The sequence below is a fragment of the Mytilus edulis genome, chromosome 8 (genome assembly GCF_963676685.1).
Source record: "Mytilus edulis chromosome 8, xbMytEdul2.2, whole genome shotgun sequence".
Taxonomy (NCBI): Eukaryota; Metazoa; Mollusca; class Bivalvia; order Mytilida; family Mytilidae; genus Mytilus; species Mytilus edulis.
In genome coordinates this window covers 11,411,909-11,428,659 of record NC_092351.1, presented here as the reverse complement: position 1 = coordinate 11,428,659, position 16,751 = coordinate 11,411,909, and positions in this window count along the sequence as shown.

Here is a 16,751-nt window from a genome sequence, read left to right as displayed (position 1 = left end):
AAATAATTTATGATGGCTATTAAAGGTTGGTTATTGGATTAAAACTATGTCTTTCTATTCCACCAATGTGACAAGTCTATTAATTTCTTAGTCCTTTTCTTTGTTTGCTTTGTTTCATATGCATGCATGCTAGTTGGATTAGTTGATAAATTTAGTTGTTATATTAGCATTTTAGTTTAGAATTAGTTTAGAGAATGGAGGAGGTGCATTAAGGACTTTCTTACTTGCTTGACTGTCCCTATGGTATCTTTTGCCCCTCTTTTACAATATATGTACTGCAGTTTATGTCATTGTCATGTAGGGCAGTAACAAAAAGGCTTTACTAATTAGCCAAGTCAAAAAATGAAGAATAAAATTTTATTACAACTTTGCTGTATAGATGTTAAAAGTTGATTAAAAAAACATATAAATTATTTAATTTCCATGAGGGAAGCATGTAATGCTTGAATAACATTGCCTTATGTATGCCAAAAATAAGAAAGCTCAAAATTTAAAATTTAAGCATCATATAAAATCCCTTAAACATCGTCTATAATTTCATGATAGTGTTCATGAGTTAGCTCCTAACATATTTGTGTTGAGTTTTGTGTTTTAATTATAATACAAAAATAAATGCAAATTTTGAATTAAAGTTTGAATTTTAAGCAAAATAAGACAAACATGAGCTCTTATTGCACCTTCTCTTTTTGTAATAAAATACCAATTATAGTTTAGCTTATATTACAATTTGTATTGAAATATTAATGTTTCTTATGTTTATTTTTGTTTTCATTTTATTTCAATTAGATGGTGTTGGGACTTCACTAATGAGTAAAACTATGTAGATAATGCAGTAAGCATAACCTATAGTTTGTATGTACTATTGACAGTAGTTTCTCTATATACACATATACATATATGTGCAAGCTCGTCTTTCTATTTCTTTACATTTAGTGTTTTACTAGAGTATATTAGGTTCATGGAAATTTTTTTTTACAATAGAAGTCATATTTTAAGACATTTAAAAAAAACTATTACTTATTAACATGAAGATAAAATCATTTAACTTAGAAAATATGTTGATGAAAGATTAAATTTAAACAAAATCCATTTATGAAGCTTGTTTTAATGTTTTGGTGAAAGCATTTTCCTTGTTTTTATATTTTCAATTGTTCAAAACAAAACCAAATTTTAAGATTCAGGAATATACATATCAGTATATATATTTAATACATTTCTTACGTAGATTAGGATTTAAGTAGTTGCAGTTTTTCTATTTCCAAATGTAATATGTGGAGTTTGTTTTCATTAAAAAAATTTGTCGTTAAATACATTATTCATTGATACCATTATAAATTGCAGGATATATTTTGACTACACGATATTATTCAATCATTTTTGCAACTGTTAAAAATCAAAAAGCATTACAGCTGATTGTTCACATTTTGCACTTTGTATTAGTTTTTTAAAGGAAGACATTTGCTTTCTCATTTTAATAATTTTAGTTAGTTTGTCATACAGTTCTTTTATTGTTAATCATGTGTTCAGCCTATGTTTATCACCTTGTTGATTATGTTTATAATAAAATTTATCAAATATTGAAAGATATGCCTTGTCTTTTGCCAGATTTAGAAAATCCAGTGCTTTGTTATTCACTTGTCTGATGAGTGCCAGTAGAAATGCAACACCTGAACATATTTTAAATTCCATAAAAATTCCAACCAATAAATATCTATCCTCTTTGGAATTTGACTAATGTTTTGTTGATTTTTTCACTCCTTACAAAAGAGAAACTTAAAACTTAAAATGGTCAGCTAAGAAAGATTTACAAATAAGTCAACACAGTCAATTTTGCTATTTTGCCGGTTTTATTTCAGAAAGACAAATACAAAATGAATGATGAACACCTAAACGACAACCACCCAGTTGTCATTTTGTTTTTCTTTGTTGACATAGTTGTTTGTTTTTTATGGTGATCAAGATTATATCACAATGCTGACAGCTGTACTTAAATTTTTGACATTTTTGCCCATTTCCTATCTGTTTTGTTCACACATTGTCATTATAATAAGATTTTATGCGACTGTCATACAAATGAGACATGTTGGGTAGAAGTCAACTTGGTTAAGGTTGCCCTATTACATTGGAGAATATATGTATCAGTAAGGAGTTTGAAGTTTGATGCGAAGACAATGAATGTCCTTAGCAAAAGTCTGGACACTTGCCAGAGCATTTTGTAGATGACCAGGTGTATACTTAGATAATGAATGAATAATTGGACTAAGATTTGTGACTTGTTTCCGGTAAATCGACCTAACCTAATTTCAACGGTCTTCCCTGACATTTTTAAAAGTCGAGGTGTCGGCTGCAGTCTAATCTTTTTTATTTCGAACATCAATTAACATATTCATCATTTCATCCCAAACATTCTTAGCGGGCGCCCAACCCTAGTGTTTAACCTATTCTGATGAAACTTGAGGAGACACTGTCTGCAGCAACAAGTTTCAACAAAGTACATTCTACAACTTAATTGTCGATTTTTACTTACAGGTGTTATTGCCCTTACAATGATGATATTGTATGATTTTAAGTCTTTATACAAATTTAAAAATTAAAATGGATAGACAGAAAAACTGATAAGCAAGAAAGAATTAAAGCATGTGGCACAAATTTTATGCCCAAATGTCGAGTTAGCAATACTAGCTTGGAACTTTAGCATCGACACATATTGTCAATATTAATTATACGAATATGGGAAAAAATCAATAAATTCAAATGATCAATCCTGAAAATTTATACTTTTAATAAGTTCTATATAGGACTTAAGGTAGCACAATACAAAGATTTGTTCACTCCCAATCAGACAACTTTAAACTGATGTAATTCATTTCATTCTTCTTTATATTTTATAAATGAGGTACCAAAAGAAAGAAGAAAGATTAATCTTTCAAATTGTTATAATTTCATAATGACATAATTATTATATAATCAATTGTTATGTAATTAGTTGCTATATTGTGATGTCCACACTTGAATGAATTTAGCTTCTTTGTTCTTCATAGCATCCCAAAATATTTTATAGATTCTTGTACAACACAGCTTGACCTCCAAAACTGTGTCTCAGATTTCCCAAAACATCAATAGAACAAATTTTATACCACATTGAATTTAGTGATCTCTTATGAATTGATGTTGCAAACTTCATTGAAGATTTATGAGAGAATGAAATACAATAGGAAAAATCTGAGACACAGTTTTGGAGGTCAAACTGTGTTGTGCAAGAATCTATAAAATATTTTGGGATGCTATGAATAACAAGGAAGCTAAATTCATTCAAGTATGGACATCACAATTTAGCAACTAATTACATAACAATGAATTATGTAATAATTATGTCATAATGAAATTATCACAATTTGAAAGATTAATCATTCTTCTTTCTTTTGGTACCTTATTTATAAAATTTAAAGAAGGATGAGTGGAATTACACCAGTTTTAAGATGTCTGATTGGGGATGAAAAATCTTTGTATTGTGCTACCTTAATTTTAGGGAAAATAGTAGGAAGATCTGAAGCACCATCAACAATGGTAGGACGTGTATAGTCACCACTAAAATAAATAAGAATATAGATGTCTATAGTTCTTGTCCGGTAAAAGGCATAGTTTCCTACATAACTTATCACTTAATTTTACTCATAAGGCAAAGTTGATCTTTGATGTATTTGGCTTAATTTTGCAATCTCTTGTGGTCAAATTGCTGTTCACGGTGGTGTCTTATATATGATTTTTTTCAATTTAAGTGCTTCTAATGAATGTAAAACATGAAAAGTGCGCCAGACGCACAACATGTTTTTGTTTCACGATCATGGTCGTGTAATCGGGACGAGAAGTCAAAATCGTGTATTTTATGTACTAACTCATTGAAGTTGCATGGCAGGCCTGCCGACTGGAATTAAAAACATGTATTTTATAATTTTCTCTAATAAATCCTAAATGTTGCTGTCGCAAACATAAATTTCAGACAGGAACACAAACAAGTGACGTCTGCAAGAACAAAAATACCATAAAGTAATGATATATTCCGTGGAAGGCAGTCCGATTCATGCAATTGATATTCTAGTATTCTTGACCAAAATTTAACATCTTTTATATTGAAATACCTCAGCATGCATATACAATATATATTCTGCGTAAACTAAGTTTCGTAGGCAAAGAAGATTCATTAAATATATGATGGAAAACAAAAATGTCTGTTCTTATATATAATATTACTATAATATGTCCAGATATGATTAATATGTTTAAGATGATGTAACATGGACGTCGATCAAATGAGCAATACTGTAATATAGGGGAATTCAACTGCCCGATTTACACTTCTTTATTGCGCAATGTAGTTTAATATATAAAAAAAAAGAAGATGTGATATGATTGCCAATGAGACAACTCTCACAAAAGACCGAAATGACACAGAAATTAACAAATATAGGTCACCGTACGGCCTTCAGCAATGAGCAAAGCCCATACCGCATAGTCAGCTATAAAAAGCCCCGAAATGACAATGTAAAACAATTCAAAAGAGAAAAACTAACGGCCTTATTTATTCAAAAGAAATGAACGAAAAACAATTTTTTAACACATACAAACGACAACCACTGAATTTTAAAGGCTCGTGACTTGGGACAGACACAAACATACATAATGTAGTGGGGTTAAACATGTAAGCGGGATCCCAACCCTCCACTTAATTTGGACAGTGGTAAAACAGTACAACATAATAACGAACTATAAAAATCAGTTGCAAAAGGCTCAACTCATCAGGTGGACAAAAATACAAGTGGACGTGGCCGGGTACTTGTACATCCCAACAACAAAAACACTCTTAGGAACAGATCTGAGAGTACTCGCAGTTAAATGACAGCTAGTTCAAAGCCACTAAAACTAAGTAAAAAAGCATGGATTTAGTGAAAAGACGTCATAAACAATCAGAAAAAAACATGACCTTGTGCAATTAATTTTTTTTTTTTCGTTTGTTTGTTTATACAACGATAATGCATTGACCATAGGTTTAGTCATACATATTCACTGATATAAATTAACACACAACCAAGTAAAATCCACCATTTGTCTTCAAATGTCCTGTACCAATTCAGGAAAATGGCAATTGTTATCTTATAGTTCGTTTCTAAGTGTTGCAATGTCTTTGGGGTTTTTTTTTTTTTGTGGCACTTTAGTGTTTGTGTTGTTTTGTTATTTTTCCTCTTACATTTGATATGTTTCCCTCAGTTTGAGTTTGTAACCCGGATTTTTTTTCTCTCAATCTATTTATTACTTTCGAACAGTGGTATACTACTGTTGCCTTTATTGTAACTATATAGATTTTAGTGGGGTTCGTGTTATTTATTCTTTAGATTTCTATGTTGTGTTATGTGTACTATTGTTTTTCTGTTTGTCCTTTTCATTTTTAGCCATGGCGTTGTCAGTTTATTGTCGATTTATGAGTTTGACTGTCCCTCTGGTATCTTTCGTCCCTCTTCTTTAATATACTCTCAATGTGAAACTAGTGTACTAAGGACGAAATATTTTTCACTGCGATGTAAATGCTATGTATGAATCATGAAATATCACAAGTATAATGACGTAATGGTCGTTGAATTCAGCGCTTGTGAAATCGGTCGATTAAGGTATTACAATTTTTTCTCTTTGATAATGTATATAAAGATGGGGGTGATGTCTGTCGTTACTACCCAGAATGCATTTGGGTAAACATTGTTACAGATAGTAACGGTAATGTGATCAATAACTTTAAAGACATCGCATGTATAGACTGCATCATAATCATGATAATCGAAGCACCAACATTAAAAACATTACACGACGGCAAACAAATGACAATGCTATAGCAATGCAACTTAATATGAGCGTTTGATTAATTTTGATTAGAATACGTTTAACAGAACGTCTATACTTTGATCAATCTGTCCAATATAATAGAAATCTACAGAATGAAATAAACTGACAAAGAACAATTTACCACGCAATGTTACCAGTGTAGTTTCAAGGCGTCTGCTTAAGATAGACAACGATATCTCAATATTATAGTATTGGGTTAATTGTACTCCTTGTTAGTCATAAAGATTTCTATCTCACTAAATCATGCCATTGATTTTAATTTTAGTTTGTCGCATCGATATTCGGAATCATTTTTAAATTTCAGTGAAATGAAAGCATGTCCTATAGTAAATGTTATGTAAGATATCAAACAATCCGTAACTCAGTTACATCGAGGTTTCAAACATATTAGTTAAATTGAATTTGAAAACTGGAAGATAAAATTGATGTATGACATGATTAATTAACTAGATGCTGTGGGTAAAATTTCTCATGTAAACCATCAGAACGATTATTGACAAGATATTTGTCATTAATATGCAAAAATTAGGACATGTAGTATGAAACAATTGCGACTTAACAAGGTTTTAAAAGTAAAAAAAAAAGATACCAAACTCCTATGTAGCTTCAAAACGGAAAGTCCTTTATCAAATGGCAACATCAAAATCTCAAACAGATCAAACAAATAAAAAATTGTCACATGTTGGACTTGGTATAGGCGTTTCTGTATGTAGAAAATGGTGAATTTAACCTGATGTAACTTATAGTTATAAGTAACACGATTGGTGCCACTGACAGAAGTGGAACTTTAGACAATTGCTTTAAAATGCCTGGAAATAATTTTTTAAGGTCTTAACATTTTATTCTTGCCTGTGCTCGATGTGGCTTATATAGATATAAAGAAATATTTCATCTGAGACTTAAAATAAAATGCACATATCCGTCTCTCACACCAATTTATAATCATAAATGTCACTTATAGTGTAGACACGGGTGTGTACTTTGAATATGATCTTTATATCTTGAATGTGTTTACTATTTAAGTATAAAATTACTGTATTTGAAGAGTTGCCAACGTTAGAAGGAATTTGTTGGTCGTAGATGTCATTTTACTAGCGACATGGAGTAATTGTTGTCAATAACTATTTCCCTGAACCGCATTACCATTTGGTGAAGTGCCCAAAAATCTCAAATCAATAAACATAACCTTACTCCCATGTCCAACCATCCAAATTGGTAAGGTTGGAACTGTTGAGGACTTAACTTATGCACTAAAATACAGCATAAAGAGTTCAATTGCATGTTTGTGTTGTTATCTCATTGGTGCATACCTAAGATAGCCTTTTATTCAAAGGTATGCTTATACAGCAGAGACCTCAATAACTGACAAACGGAGATTTATACAGCTGTTAATTTCTCAATGATATCGCTTAGTAGACTGTTTTTGTTTCATTGTTGTCGGCTTCCAATAATGTTACCAATTAAATCAGATTAGTCAATGTATATTCCACCCACTACTCACGATATCGATGTTAAAGTTAATAATAATGTGATAAAACTCTAATGCTATTATATTTGTGGATTATAGAGCAACTCGAGAATTGCTGTTATATGAAATAATTCGAAATCAGTATGATTGATAAATAATATTTGTATGTTTCATAAATTGGATATATATTTGATAGAGACAAAAAAGACATGGGAAAAGCACAACATTTAGTTTATACAATATTTTATTTTAAAAAGTGCAAAAGATAATGATACAATATAGAAACAATAGGGATTCGGAAACTAATATAAACCCGTCTCCCTTAAAGTCATAAGAAACCTCAAATTAAAAAAAAAATGCATATGTTTTTTTATAACTAAATGGATAGTTTTCATTATACAACTTATGTACATTTACTGTTTTCTGAGGAAAATTCTTTAATTTGTCCACATTTAGAAGAAGTTTACTTATTTTTAAGTGCTTGCTTCCAGGAAGCAATTCGCCGACATATTGTCCGTATGCATAGTGACCCGAGCGTAACCCTCCTCGTAAAAATCCGGTGATCGCAATACGCATGGATCTGTCATTGAGATAACCAAATATCTGATTAGACATGTTAAACACGTGCTCAATACCCATGCTTTTTGTGATTTGTTTACTATAAGGTAACAATCGGTAAAACTCGGCTTCAAAACACGGCATTTAATGAACAGCCATATTTGTTAAATCATAACAAACAGAGACAAACAAAATTGACGATTATATGATATATTTGCGAAAATAATGATAAAATCGTGGACAGAGGACCAAGTTTATGATATATACATGCATTGGTTCAAGAATTGGATAAACATTATTTTTCCCCACTCACTCGTTTCCTATGACTTTAAAAGCACAACATTTGAAACCTAAATGTTTAAATAACCCTATACTACATCATACTTCTCTTATCACGATTACCCAACCCCTTGCACTCGAGGCTTTGACTACGAAAACGTGTCTACCTGGTATTTATAAGCAACAGTTGTTACAAACTAAGACAATTGTAAACGATAATAAATTGAAGGTTTTTTTGTAGAGAAATGGAGGAAGACAACGACATGAACAAAATTGAACATGTTGATATTGACTCGGTGTATCCATTTCGACTGACTCAACATTTTTCTACTTTAAAACATCAAGGCATAGTAGCTTCTTTATAATTTATAAACTTGTAAACCGACAATTAAAGAAATGTTTGTTGAAAACTATGTAGGTACTGAAGTACTCACTTCCGAGTTGATGATATCCTCAGGTCACTTCCGAGTTGATGGATTTACGTTCACTAGGGACGCACAAAGCTGAATGTTTGAAAGCCAAGAAGGTATAAGAACTGACACAGTTAAAGAGCCTTATGATCATAAAGGACTTCAAAAAGATAGCCAAATCCATATAAGGTCAACGTTGTATTTGGGAGTTAAAACCTTAGTATATTGATATTGTATAAACGGACTATTTAATAAATGTTTGTTTTAAAATATGTCAGTACCGAGTTACCGACTACTAACATGATTATACCCTCATGGACTGATAGTCTACTTGCACAGCGGTGTCAACCCAGTGTTGTAAATATAAAAACAACACTTTCAAACTAGAAAGCATTGTTAAACAATTACAGTGAGATATTATTTATTGTTTTGTTAATATATAACACATTTCACTTATTAACAAAAAACAGAAGAATAATAAGTATATTTATTATGTGCATGTCTTCCTTGTTTTGTTTTGGCATCCGTCATGTTATCTGGATTTTCGACTTTTGTTTCCCATTAAATCAGTTATTCTTGTTGGATTATATCGCAATGAATAACATTCCAGTAACACTAGAACTGATCCGGTGGTAGTCAATCTTAGTTTAAAGTACTAATAGGTTTGATATTGAACCGGTTTTTGTCTAAACCTTCATTAGGAACGTATGAGAAGAATGTTTGGAAAGCAGAATATGTATATACTAGATTACAATTGAAGAAATTATCACATTTGAAACACCAAGGTATATGCATGGAATGATTAACACAATCTGAATAAACTTCTATAAACGCGGATTTGGTGTATTGATAGTTTTATATACGTAGGCATGTAAAAATTATGCAGAATGATTCATTGGTATGTATTGCTACGACATGTTTAAATGCATCATATGCATACTTTTGACCACTAAGTGAATAGAAAAATCCAGTTAGTTAGTTTCCACCTGGAATACCTTTTCTTTTTTTTTCTATTTCATATCAAAGCATAATTTGTAGGACAGCCATCTTAAAATTCTCAATAATACAGCTATCACTATCTAATCGCTTTTAAATTCAGTCTCTTCACACTGATGCTCCAACAGTTATTTACGTGTAGTTATCGTATACTGACCTAAACCCAGTCAATCGGATCACCCAGTTAATCAGTTACATACTAATGAATCTTTTGATACCGATTTAAATAAGAATATTCATTAGAAATACCAGGCTTATGATAGTTGACGCTTTCTGCGCGTTTCGGCTAAACAATAGACATTTGATAGGAGTAATGAAACTATCAGAACAACTTAAAATACCAAATTAAATATGAAGTAGAAGAACGTTGAACACCAAACATTTCCAAAGGCTTACCAAATACAGCTTAAATCATATATTCCTGAAGGAGACAATTTCTATATTAATTTTACATTCTCGATTTACTTTCAATTAGACTGGTTCTCTGTCCTTTACCTGTTTGGCTTTGACAGATATACTTGACAACAAAGGTATCTGTGATACCCGTATGTTGCAAGGGAGAGGACCAGTCTAACTTTCAATATACTACCGCAATGACAATATCACTAACAATATCAATTGTCATGCACCAAATTCGTATTTCGACATCTGATGTGTAGCCAGTAATGATCATGGCAAAAATAGTCGACAATCCGAAACGTAGTACAAATGTTGAAGATCTTGTATAACCAAAGAGGACCAAACATAAATCATTACCCGAAATGAGGAACAGATAAATGAAATAAGGCTTCAATAGTCATTTTTGATGCATATCAGTCTCAATATAATCCTGGCATATATAACATAGGCTTGTTCAATTATCGTTTGAATGATGAGAATATAGAAGGTATTATTTTGGTTTCTGTCGAAGGACAATTTGCATTTATTCTGACGACTGTCTTCACTATATTAACTTCTACACTTAATCTAATTATTTTGTTTTATCTTTTATTTGAATTCCATCTTGTTTGATTTATCATAATAAATCAATTTAATCAATTTAATCTTTAATTATAGATGTTCACATATGATTTTTATAGAGAGATTCATCAAAGTCTTGGAAGGCTTTTCTAATATTGAAGATTTTGTCAGAGTTATGCAATGAACTAAATAATAGGATCTCTCTTTTTTTATTGGTCTTTTAATAAACGCACGTTAATAACAATTTACCTCATAATGTAATTCATTAACCAATATTACAAATGCTTGAAAAAAGATTAAACATATCAATTGAATAAAAACAAACTTGTTACAAACGAATAGGAATTGTGATAAAATAAACTACTGGTAATCATGCTATAACGAGTTATCTGATAACACTTATTTAACAGATTACTATTTCACAACTGTTTTTTTACAGATTTGATAAATATATAATCTCCCACGAACTATTGATAATATAAAAATAAAATTGACGTCAACGATGAGAGGAATGGTCGCACGATAAAGCTCTAGAGCATATACCAGTTGCAGAACAACTTATGTATCAATCCAGGGAATAGATAAAATCTTTTTTAAGATCAAAACTAATTAGATTTTTGAAATAAAAATCCATTTATAAATTGTACCATGATCTTCCTTTTAAAGCTTTGTCTGTAAGAGCAATACCGAGTAGAACTTTGAACTATATAAAAGAAAAGAACAGGCGGTCTGTACACAAACTCTACGTATTTCAAATATGATCCTACTGGCGTTTACTCACATTTATCGTCGTTAATCAAGTAAATATTGACAAACCGTGAATGGGGAAAATCCAGTATCAAGACGTTGTGCATTAAGAAAATAAATCTGAATTCTTCAAAGGATTAAAATTGATTGATCTGCTCATAAATCATTTTATTTTTCAGTTCAACTTTTCAGACTATCACAATGATAAGATCTATTATTCGATAATTCGATTACTTTGCTAGAAATATTTCTGCTTAACGTTTGATTTTCTGGGTAGTGTAAATATGAATATTTTTTCTGCTTTGTGTCGATTGGTTTTTGTGTTCTTTCTTTGTTGGACTTACTTTGATTTCCCCATTTGGTATTTGAACTTAAAACCGACGGAAACGAAGGAGTATCTAGTTATATGTCAGAAACTTGATTATTCTGAGTATGATTTTGACAATATGCTGCTTTATACTGTGGTGGTCGTCTTAAGCTTAACTAAAGACATAGAATTTATGTTTCTGAATCTCCCTTTAGTAAAATAGACGGACTGTGTTGCTAACTTTTGACATTTATTATTTAAAACATAGGATAGACAATAAGCGAAATGATACCAAAAAATCATTTAAACTCAAACTTTGAAAATAAATTGACAACGTCATGGTGAAAAAAAAAGGACAAACAACAGAATACATAACACAACATAGAACACTTTCAAAGACTGAGCAACAAGAATCCCGGCAAAACATGGGGTGATATCATGTGCTTCGTAAGGGTAATCCGATTACCCACCAATAGGGGCACCTGTCGTGTAACGGACATTTACATAATAATAAACTGCATGAGTTTTGATTCAATATAAAACACACAACAACATGAACAATCATGAAACATTAACAAAAATATCATGCTATTCTATTGGCACATCATGTCACTCATAATGTGTGTGATAATTACAATACTAATTATAAGAAATACATAAATCAGTTTCAGAAAAATTGAACACGATTCTTTAGATTTAATTGATAAACATTTACCATCATTTGTCAGAAGGATAATCTAACGCTAAATCTTTGAGAAAAAAGAAACCTGAACATTAAAGGTAACAATGACGGTATTAATCTAAAGGGACATTTCGAAGCAACTTCCGTGTGCGGGATTTAACTATTGTATTGAAGACCCATGGGTGTTCCTGAGCTCTATTTTGGTTGTTGGACGGGTATTTGTCTCGTTTACATTCCCCGTTTCTATTAACAATGTTATCATAGTATGTGACCCACTCCCTCTTGTATCGTTTAACTATTAAGCCGAGTGAAGAAAATGACAGAACATCTTACTTCCTATATGCATTTGCAAAATAATCGATTGTTGGATTATATTTAAAAAAAAAAGATGTGGGATTATTACAGGTGAAACAATTTTCCATTGAAAGACAAGGATATAAACAACTACAGGTCAACGTAAGGCCTACATTTCATACCTTATATGGTATTTGAGTAGGATATTGTTTTACTTGAAATGAATCAATCTATTTATGAAACAATACTTGGAATATAATACCCAAGGTTATAAAAACATGACAAAAGAGTTGATTGAAATAAAAAAAAAGTGTGTCGCATCAAATAATGTATATCAAAGAAGTCGATACGAAAGTCATGCTGTGGTTCGTAAACAACAGAAACTATAGGATTGGATCGACGGTATGTCTTTCAGTACGTATTTGGACATATGTAATGATTATAAATTTATAATTATTATCAAAGTTGAACATGTCACACATTGATATTGGAATGTATCGCGAAAACTATATAGACCTAGAACATATGGTAACTGATACAAACAGCACATGTAATAGTGTTGTTGTCGTCATTGATCTGGGATGCGCTGATCATATATTTTGATAGAGCAATGTATACCACATATGTTTATGATTTATATAATTGCAATGCCGACTTTTTATAACCATACAATATAGGATCAAAATGGAGTCTTCTACTTGTTTTTATGAATTTACATCACGAGCATATTATTTACAGAGTGTTATATTTGGGTAATTGAAAATATAAAAAAAAAACCAATGTATATAACCGTAATACGTGTGTAACGAAATCAAATGTCTTTCAGTGCTGTGATAATTTCCTGCATTCCAAACCAAATTACTTATTTCCTTTGAAAATATACAGCTGAAAGTCTTTCCTACATATATGTTTAGTTTTCCTGTTTGTATTGTTTTACACTGGTCATTTATGGGCTCTTTATAGCTTGCTGTTCTGTGTGAGCTAAGGCTCCTTGTTAAAGGCTGTACTTTGAACTGTAATTGTTAAATTATTAAACATTTTGACTTGAATGGATAATTGTGTCGTTGGCACTCATACCACATCTTCTTATTTATGACGAATTATGCATAACAAATTTTCATGGCTCCGAAAGTATTGAAATTTGGCTAGGTTCTATAAAATATATTAAGAAATGGCATAATCGAATTCGTGGTGGAAATTTTCAGGTTACGTGGCATTTGTAAACGTAAACTGTATATTTCTTAGCACAAACGGATTCTACATGGCATGCAATACTGTTTTTTAACCGTAGAGTTTGGACTAAATTTGAATGGATTAGTAAATAAAAAAGTTTTTTTTTAACTTAAAACAAGATTAAAAAAGAAACTAATATCTATTGCAACATATGTTTGAACTTGTTGAAAATATCACACACTTCTTAAAAGTAAATAAGGGATCACAGGTGTTAAATTAGAATATGCAGATCAAGCTCCACTTGTACAACCCGTCATGCTGCTCGTTTAATTACAAACCCATCGATAAGTCTTACTAAGAAGGCCACGTTCGGGGAAAGAGAACGCTTTCGTCATCAGTGGAACAAATATTTTATATTGGTCAACCAACTCGTGATGGCGTCCATATAAAATTAACAGAGTGCTGATTTTAACTTCAAAACTTGGAACTCTTGGTCTAATAAATTCTTTTTTAGCAACAACCCTCTGTCAAGGAAATCATGATATTGAATAAAAGCTGTATCGTATCAACTGGAAAACACATACTCCATATGCAGGCGGTGCTAGAATGTAAATACATAAAAATAGAAAGTTCACAATTGTGAGTTAAAATTATCTTTTTATTTATTGAATTTTTTTTTTTTCAAACGAACCTCATTGTCAATTTCTAGATTTAAGTCAAGATATGAGATCTGTAGTATCGTGTATATCATGTGTGATGGTATAGATGCGGTCGATGTAGTCACCAAACTTTGAATTATTTATTGAGAGAACAGCATCTATATAGCGGAACCTTAGTAAAAGGACAATTCTGACTTGTTTTCATTCCTCATGGGAACCTTCTGTATGAATTAAACCTCATATGACTACTTTTAACAGACAGCGAACAACTGAAACGAACTTTGTTAAGACAATGAATATGAGTTCGAATTTTGTTGTTTTAACGCCACTTTAAAGCACCGCAACATATGAGTTGATATAATATCATTATGAACCCATCGTGAAAAAAATACATAAAAATCTACAGGACTTGAAATGAAGACTGTATATGCGATGAAATATTAAATTATAGGTTTCCCTCTATTTTTAATCATTAATTTTTATACTTTTTCGACATACCAACCAATCTTATTGAAAGATATTATAACATTTGAATGCGCTATTGGTGAGTCGTAAGTAAGAGACAAATATGTAGGTATCTAAATTATTAGCTTAGTGTATTTAACGCATCAATGTAAAAATATCGAAAATTGATGAGACTGTCATTAAAGTGAGAGGGTTAGCGCTATAGAACCAGGTTTAATCCACCATTTTCTACATTTGAAAATGCCTGTACCAAGTCAGGAATATGACAGTTTTTGTCCATTCGTTTTTGATGCGTTTTGTTATTTGATTTTGCCATGTGATTATGGACTTTCCCAATTGATCTTCCTCTAAGTTCAGTATTTTTGTGATTTTACTTTTTTTAGCATGACTTATTTAACTCACTGGGTCAATACCTCTTGTACTGATGGTTGACGTTAGCACCTATGTTCTGGCATTACATATCATCGATATGGTCATTTTCTGCTGCAATTTTATTGTTGATGTAAGGATTTTTGGTTTTCCAATAAAACGTATTTCCATGTCTATATCTACTTTTGACTTTGATCATGAACTGTTTTGGGTCCAGCGGAACTGTTGTGTAAACGAAACACTTTTTAAGCAGTCATAATAATGAGCCTGATATTTTTATTTTTTAATTTTTTTTAACAAACAATATTGAAATAACAATTGTTAGATAGCTGATATGTTATTCAACATAAAAGGACAAATATATATCCACTAAACAAATGAACGAATGTTACAATTAATAGAAAGACTCTATGGATACATAAGGGATCATATATGGTAGATCTATTATTATGTAGTTGTTTCTGTCACATGTTTCACACATTAATAGACTTGACTAAAGTTGAAAACTGCTTGTTCCTCTCTAGATGTCTTCATGTTACTTTTGTCATTGAGAATATCTAATTAACCTTTACTGAACATCTCATTTAAGTCATATTATCCATGGTATAATTAACTTATATCTCTCTGGCCATCAATAATAAATACTAATAGATGTGTGCGTCTATTGCTTACGTAAAGGCTGACAAACAGTAATCACAATATGATTTGGTTTGCTAAACAATGTAAGACTTAGAAGCATAAGTAAATCATATTTGTTTCGGATATTTATGGACGATAATTTTAATACTAAGCTGGGAATTGAACAGTTCTATTTTAAAAAAATATCAAATTATCACAATCACTTTTATTCGTATACAATTGACATGAATACGTTGAATTGAAATACAAAATATAGCGTTAATAGTTATTGCTTAACGCGAATATGTCGATGAGCTTGATACAAAAGAACCATGACGAAATAAACAACGGACTCACGACTTAAAATCATATGAAACTATTTTTTTAAGTTATAATATATCGAAACTACCAATGCATGCATATATAATTCCGATATACACGTGTCGGTTTATATATAATACGAATCTATAACGTTTTATCGACAAATACTATTTTATTTAGTGATTGTTGATCGAGAGCTGATTATCTTTGTTGCCGATTGTCACCGGATCGTGACATAGATTAACAATCAACAGAACACTTAAAGCACATGCATAATAATTGATAGAGTCATGATAACTATGTTTTTCTTTAGATTTCCATGCCCCCACCAACATTTATAAAAAAGAAGGTGTGGTATGATTGCCAATGAGACAACTCTCCACAAGAGACTAAAATGACACAGAAATTAACACCTATAGGTCACCGTACGGGCTTCAACAATGAGCAAAGCCCATACCGCATAGTCAGTTATAAAAGGCCCCGAAATGACAATGTAAAACAATTCATACGAATTAATTTCAGCCTTAGTTTTAAAAAAAGAACTTATAAACAA